The following is a 6,883-nucleotide window of genomic DNA, read 5'->3' as shown; positions in this document are numbered from 1 at the left end:
TGGACTGGAGCATGTTTCTGAGGCAGAAGGGTATCCATGCTCAACACAAAGGACTGCACATACGTCCTGGGACGCGCACGCGGAGCACACCAGTGTGGGTGTGCTTGGCCACGTCTGGAGCGCTGCAGGAGAGACCACACTCCTCTGGCCCGGCCTGTCTGTGTGATCGGGCCCACGACAAGATGTGCAACCACTGTGGACTTCACTAGGAAATAATGTTCCAGAACTCCTTGTGCTGCAATTTGGGGCTTTTCCAGCAGCCTCCATTCTCCTAATGTGAAACTGGAGTAGTAAATCACCTTTTTGGCTCTGTTCAGCCTGGGAATCTGCCCAGTTAAATCCAAGAGATGGGCTGACCTTATGGCACCCACAGCCCAGTGGGATTGAGAGCTAGCGGCCGTCTGTTGCCTTTCACAACTCTGCTCCGCTCTCATTCCCCAAAATAACGCCTGGTTCTCGGAAGCCCCTTTTCCTTCCCTCCCCGTCCCCAGTCCTCCCCATCCTTTCGCATTCCTTTCTCTATATTCATTATTTTCAATACTTTGCTCATTCTTTTCAATCTAAAATAGTGGCAGAAAAGCTGCAGACCCAAGCAGGGGCCACCCACCAGAAGACACAGCTCCGCCGGCTCCTCAGCGCCGCCAGAAACACCTGTGCTATCCCAGCCGTGCCTCCTCGTGCCCCACTGGGCGGATGCATGTTGGTCTTGGCTTGCAGCTCTCGGGTTCTGCCGATCCAAAATTCGGCACGCGCATTGCACGGCTCTGCCAATGCACGTTGCACGGCTCTGCTGCTGCGCTACCCACCAGTCTCAGGTGCAGAGGATGGCAGGCAGCGGGGGACTCGGCTAAGGAAATAAGCCCTTCTCACCCACTCCTGCTCTGAACACCCACTGCAATGGCATTTGGGAGGCGTCTTAGTGTGCTTGAAAATACCACAAGTGGAAGAACAAGTGCCTACAAGCCTCATTAGAGTTGAACCTCTATAAGGGACAGCTGGGGATGGTTTAAATAGTGCTTCCCTCTGCCTCTGCCAGCAGTGTGTGCCAACAGAGATGAAAAAGCAAACAGGTCTCATAGTAGAGGTGATATCTTTTATTAGACCAACAACATTTTTGCAAAAAAAATCTTTTATCACAAGCTTTTGGGCACAAACACCCTTCATCAGGCATCGGAAAAAAGATTGTAAAAGTTCTCCTGGGTAGAAATGAAAGTTCATGTCTCACAGGAGAGTTGAGGGTGGTAAAGCCGCCAGTCACGAGATAGCTGTTCTGACGTCCCCGATGCCTTCAGAGGCTCTCAGTTAACTCACGCAGAAGCGTCTGACCAGGAAGGTGTTGGACAGAGATGCAAGGGGCGCCGAGCTTCATGTCAGAATGAAACATAGGAGAAATGTTTTTCATCACAGGAAGGTGAAACCACATATGAGGTTGTGTCTGATCTAAAATGGGAAAGACAATCTTGCAATTTTGAAAGGTTTAACAGAGTCCTCAAAAAGACACTAGATTGGGTCCAGGACCTGGAACAACATGGTCAGAGGCAGACTAGGCAAAGACCCAGAAAGCCTTTCCAATTTGCCATGTAATGGGAGAAATGCAGCAGAGAGCGGGTCAGCAGAGCTCTGGTGCTACAGATAAGCAAGAAAATCCCGACTACTGTACGAAAAGAAGCCTGAGGCCGAGAGAGATGTGGAGCTAAAGGTCACTCTCCAAGAAAAACAGAAGTGGAGATGCACATGTTGTTGCAACCAGCACAAGCCAAGACACTGCCCAACCGATGGGAAAAGAGGCAAGACGTGTAATGGATTACATCACTTGTGCAAGTGTTTGCAGGCAGAGTGCACGGGGGGTGGACACGGGATGAGTGTCACTGGCTCAGATCAACTCTTCGTAGGGGCACGGGGTGATGCCGCGACAAAAACTGAATGGATAGTCAGCCTGCAAAGAAACAGGTTCTATGTTATTTTAAGCAGAGCAAGCCAAGGTATGAGCAATGCATCTGGGCGAATGTCAGATTCATAGAGTCATAGAAACTGAGGGCTGGAAGGGACCTCGGGAGCCCCCCTGCTCCAGGCAGGACCAGCCCCAACTACATCATCCCAGCCAAGCCTTTCAATAGCAGGGTCTTAAAAACCTCCAAAGATGGAGAGTCCACCACCTCTCTGGGGAGCCTGATCCAATGCTTTATTACCATCCTGGTGAGAGAGTGTTTCCTAATATCTAACCTCAACGTCCCTTCCTGCAACTGGAGCCCATTGGTCCTTCTGTCATCTGCCCCCATGGAGAGCAGCCCAGCTCCATCCTCTGCGCAGCCCCCCTGCAGGGAGCTGAAGACTGCTATCGAATGGGTAAAGACAGAATTAGTAATAGTGGAAAGGAGTTCCCTCGGCCAGGCTGTGAGTGGGTCAAGCCCTGAGGCTCCCCGAGAAGGGCGCTCCTGGGAGCACCACAATGGAAGAGCGCAGCACATGCAGCTTCTCCAAATCCCAGAAGAGAGGGCGGGTAAGGAGCCCTGAGTCAGCCCTTTGGCCTGGGAGGACCTCGGGCGGCAACACCCTCGTGCAACGGCAGGGCCTGGCACCGGCAGAGCAGGAGCACTTGCTGCCTCCAGCGCTGATCTCCAAGGAGTCCCAGGGCCCAAGAGACAGCTCCGCTCATCTCGGAGATGGCCTGAACACTGCTAGTTGGCTTCGTTACTGGGTTGTTCGTGCGTGTGTAATTGCATTTTGGCCTTAGTGTTGTTTTTAAGCATCATTACAGCTCGGCTTGGGAAGAAGCATGTACTGGGAACTGTGCCTTTAACGGCGCGCTGCCCAAAGAGTCTGGGCAAGGCAGTGCAAAACGCTCGCAGCTGCTGTTAAACCTGGTCACTGGGAACTCTCCTGCGAGTCCTCACGCTGGGCCATGGAGCATCCCACCTGCCGCGGGCCGGGCAGAGCTCCAGCTCCCAAATGCTCAAACATGTTTGGGGGTGTATTTGGTAGCCATGTTGGTCTGAGACAAAAAGAAATGCGAAAAGTTAAAGATGGTAAAAAGTCCCCATATGTTTATTCCCTACATATGGGGACTTTTTACCATCTTTAACTTTCCCTGAGCCTATTGAAGGGTGTGAGAGCCCGAAAGCTTGCAGAAAAAGATAATGGTTTTTGCCATTCCTCAGCTGGTCTAACAAAAGGGATCATCTCTGAACCAAGGGGTCTAGAGTTTGGCAAGCATATTTGGAGTTTTTTAAAGAATCAGTGATGAAAACGTGCTCACGGCATTTGTAAAGACGCTCTGGGCCATGGAAATGGGGGGAGCGAACACCCTGGAGAAAAATGATCGTAACACTAACCAGACACGACTATGCTGCGGTCCCCTCGCCGCGCCCCACCTCCCCTGCTCCCCTCCTCTTCGGGCTTGGTTCTGGACAGCGCTGCCCGTGCCCCCCAGCGCTACCACCCGCCTCCTTCGCCGTCAGCCGCTCTTTCTTCTCTCCCTCTTCTGCCTGCAAACGGGCCTGTCGCGCTGTCCGAGGCTGCTCCCAGCTGGGAACGCCTGGAGGCAATGACCCCTTTGCTAAGGGCAGCTAGGAGAAACGTCCGTCGGTGCCCAAGGGAGCTGTGCGGCCTCAATATTGCTAGAGAAAAGTGGGGCATGGTACTGCTTTGAAGGAAGGCGCCTCTTCCCCAGCATCTCTGAAGGGAAGAAGTTCCACACTGGCTTTTACTGAAGGACAAACTTGGTGTTATAAAGGATAAAGGCAAAAAATGGTCCGAGATATTTCCCCCTGAGTTGCCCCACCTCTGCTCAGCAGCCACTGCTCCGCGTCCCTGGTGGTTTTCCTGTACGGTGCTGCTCAAAGGTGTGCGGTCCACGGAGGAGACGGGCTGCCACGCGGGCGTCTCAGCCGCCGCGAATCTCCCAGCTCTTCCCAGTAAGACGTTCCTGGGGGAAATAAAGAGAAACAAGACCCAGGGGGTGTTGGGGACAAAATCTGACCACGGGGGAATGAAACTCAGGCCCATCTTGAGCCCGTTGCTCAGGCCCCAGCCGAACGCACCCACGGGCACCCGCACCGTTGCTCACTCCGTAAAGGCTCATTACACGGCATGTGACGTGGTAGCAGCATTGCGGGAGCCGGGCAGTCCCTGCCGAGACTTGCAGGGAGGAAAGCAACGCCCAGGGGCTACTATTGCAGTGGCCTCTGTTACACGCAGCCATTTCCTTCCCATCCCTCCTATTGCTCTCACCTGCTGGGCAGAGTCTTTTTCCAGTGGAAAAATCATGTCAGACTCTGCTGCTCCTGCTGATATCTCAGTGCTCTTTGGCCAACCCCACGTTTAACCCAACTGGCCTCAGGGTGGGCACGTATTTGATTGCACGAGCCCAGAACAACGCGCTGAAATGAAGCCGCTTCAACGCAGCAGAGTCCAGCAGCCATGAGAGGGCTCCCAGGCTTGGCTGGCTCCCATTGCTAATCTCCACGGGGCAGCCGGGCTCTCCTCCGCCCCGCCGGAGAGGACAATACAAACGGATATTATTCACCAAAAAGCCCACCCCCCATAGATGCCCTCATTCGCTTCCAGGCCCCAGCCCTTCCTGGCTGCCCGTGCAAGCAGCCCCACCCAAGAGAGAGGGGGGCACGAAGGGCTAGACCGAAGCGGAAAGCAGCAAGATGAGTCACGGCGAGGAAGAAACAGAAACCAGGCACTTGACTACTACAAACCCTCCATCGCAGCCTGTGAGCAACCAGCTCCCCCCGACACTCATTAAAGCTGGTGGGGGGCAACCTGTTTGGCATTAGCCTTGCACCTGCCTGGAGTGCCATTCTGTGCCCCTTCCCATGCCCGGTCTGCTGCTCTGCTTGCTGCTCCCTGCCCTACCTGCGCTACCTGTCCTCTCCCCGGCTGCCCGTGGCGCTTGTGCAGTGGCACTCACACATAGAGGGATCGTTGCTTAGGTTGCACACGCTGGCAGGGGGTGTGTTTTGCCCACTAGAGCCATGCCCTGGGCCTGGGGATCTGGGGAAAGGGAGTCCAGGTGCCTTCCCTTCTCCTGACCCTGCTAGTCACAGTCGCTCCCTGGCTCCGCGGTGCCCACTGTCGGAGGGCGGCACGGGCGTGAGCCCCCTCACGACATGCCGTGATCAGGGCAGGCCTGCTGCAGCGAGGCACTCCTTTGGTAATGCTGCGACTTCCCGAAACCAGTGAGTAGCCTGGACCGGTCTCTCTGTGGGGAGGGAGGAAAGCAAGAAGAAAAGGCCCATGAAGGAGTGACGGTGCAGCTGGCACGGTCCAGGGAGGACTCTTTGACGCGATACCTTTTATTGGACTAATTGCATAAAGGGACATGGCAATTTTATGTCTGTAGCTCAACCCAATCTGGGCAGTATTTTGAGAGAGAAAGACAAGACAATTCGGTAGCCCCGGCGCATGTCCCCTGCCAGTCACCCAAGGCCTGCTGCAAGCGTTGGAGATGCAAGAGCATCTCCATAAAAATAAACAACTCACAGGAATCTTTTTATACCAAAGAGGGGGCAAAGGGCTGCACTAACCCGAGGAAAGAAAATCCAGGTCTGCGTCTGCCCTAACGTGAGAGGACAGTTTGGAAAACGTGAAGCATCCCGGCACTAGTAGAAATGAAATGCAGAGAGTTACATTTTTTTGCAAATATGTAGTTGGTCTAATAACAGCGATCGCCTCTGCCACGAGTGTTGATGCCAAAGCTAAAACAGGCTCTTGCCAAATACAGACACGGTGACCACAAGCTAAGCGGGTACAGACTGATGCTCCTCCGCCCTCACCCTGTGTCAGCAGTAGTAAAATCCTCGCTGATCACTTAGCTAGACCACGGATGGTATTTTATACCTTCGGTTTGATCAGCGACCCATTCTGAAAGGCCAGGGAGAATCAGGCCCTGAGTATAAGCTCTGTAAGGTTGCAGAGGAGAGCCCAAAGCAGCGAGGCAGCATGAGAAAGAGATTTCTTCAAATGATCAGAAATCATCTCAGGTGCACGGGACTGAGATGGGAGCAGGGCTGAATCTGCAGGCGGCAGGAGGTGGGGACCGTCCCCGGTGCGCGGAGGCAGGCCCACGCTCCAGTGCTGCTCGGGACGGTGTCCACAACTGCAGCAGCAGGTGCTAGGAGGAGGCTCCAGTCCAGCCCTCCAAGAAAAACAGCAGCCCTGCAAGTGTGGGGAGCGAGGCAGGCATAGCTGCTGCACCACCAGATTTATAGGCCCCAGCAGACGGGAAAAAATCCAGTGAACATTTCAGCAAATTCAGCCCCTCTCAGAGCTGACGGAGCGATAGGTGTGAACCTCTACCCCGCCTGGACCGCAGCTGCGCCAGCCCCGTCCGCCCCCTCGCACGGGGCTGGTGAGTCAGTGAAGTCACCCTCGCACCTCGGGGCTGTGGGAATCGCTCGCGGAGGGCAGGAGTGCTGGCGTCAGCACCGCTGTGCAACGCTGCTGGCGCAGACCGCCCGCGCGGTGGCTGTTTCACGGGCTAGAAAAGCAATCCGGGGTTGGGAATAATTAGCGAGGCGCTTTGGGGATCTCTCAGGAGGAGGGGCTGCAGGAAAATCAAATGTCATTAGGATTCATTGTTATGGCGTGGAGAGCGGCACTAGCATGCGGGAGCCCACAGGATACATGTCAGGACACGCAGGACCCTGAGCAATCAAAGCCAGCAATGTCCTCCGTCCCCACGGACCCTCCGTGGACCCTTTCCGAGCGGGGCCTGCGTGGGTGACCTCGCCGGGTGCAGAAGTGCGGCCAGGGCAGGGGTGGGCGCAGGAGCGGGCTGAGTCCCCATCCCGCGCAACAAGAGGAGGCCGGAGGCAGACACACTCCCTCTCCAGTGGGCTGGGGGCCACGAGCTCTGCATCCCGTGCCCAGCGTG

The 6,883-nt window shown here is 55.2% G+C and overlaps 1 long non-coding RNA gene across 1 annotated transcript; it reads right to left on the bottom strand.

Moving 5' to 3' along the window:
- Positions 1–1,079: 1,079 nt before the first annotated feature.
- LOC109285053 (uncharacterized) lies at positions 1,080–4,527 on the bottom strand. The gene is made up of 3 exons (XR_002092720.2): positions 4,231–4,527; positions 3,782–3,925; positions 1,080–1,936 (listed from the first exon to the last, which is right to left on the bottom strand). It is a non-coding gene; the product is annotated as an uncharacterized LOC109285053 (long non-coding RNA).
- Between the last annotated feature and the right edge of the window lie 2,356 nt (positions 4,528–6,883).

Source organism: Alligator mississippiensis, chromosome 13, assembly GCF_030867095.1.
Source record: "Alligator mississippiensis isolate rAllMis1 chromosome 13, rAllMis1, whole genome shotgun sequence".
NCBI lineage: Eukaryota > Metazoa > Chordata > Crocodylia > Alligatoridae > Alligator > Alligator mississippiensis.
The sequence above is the reverse complement of the archived record's forward strand: the minus strand, read 5'-3'. Positions and strand labels throughout refer to the sequence as shown.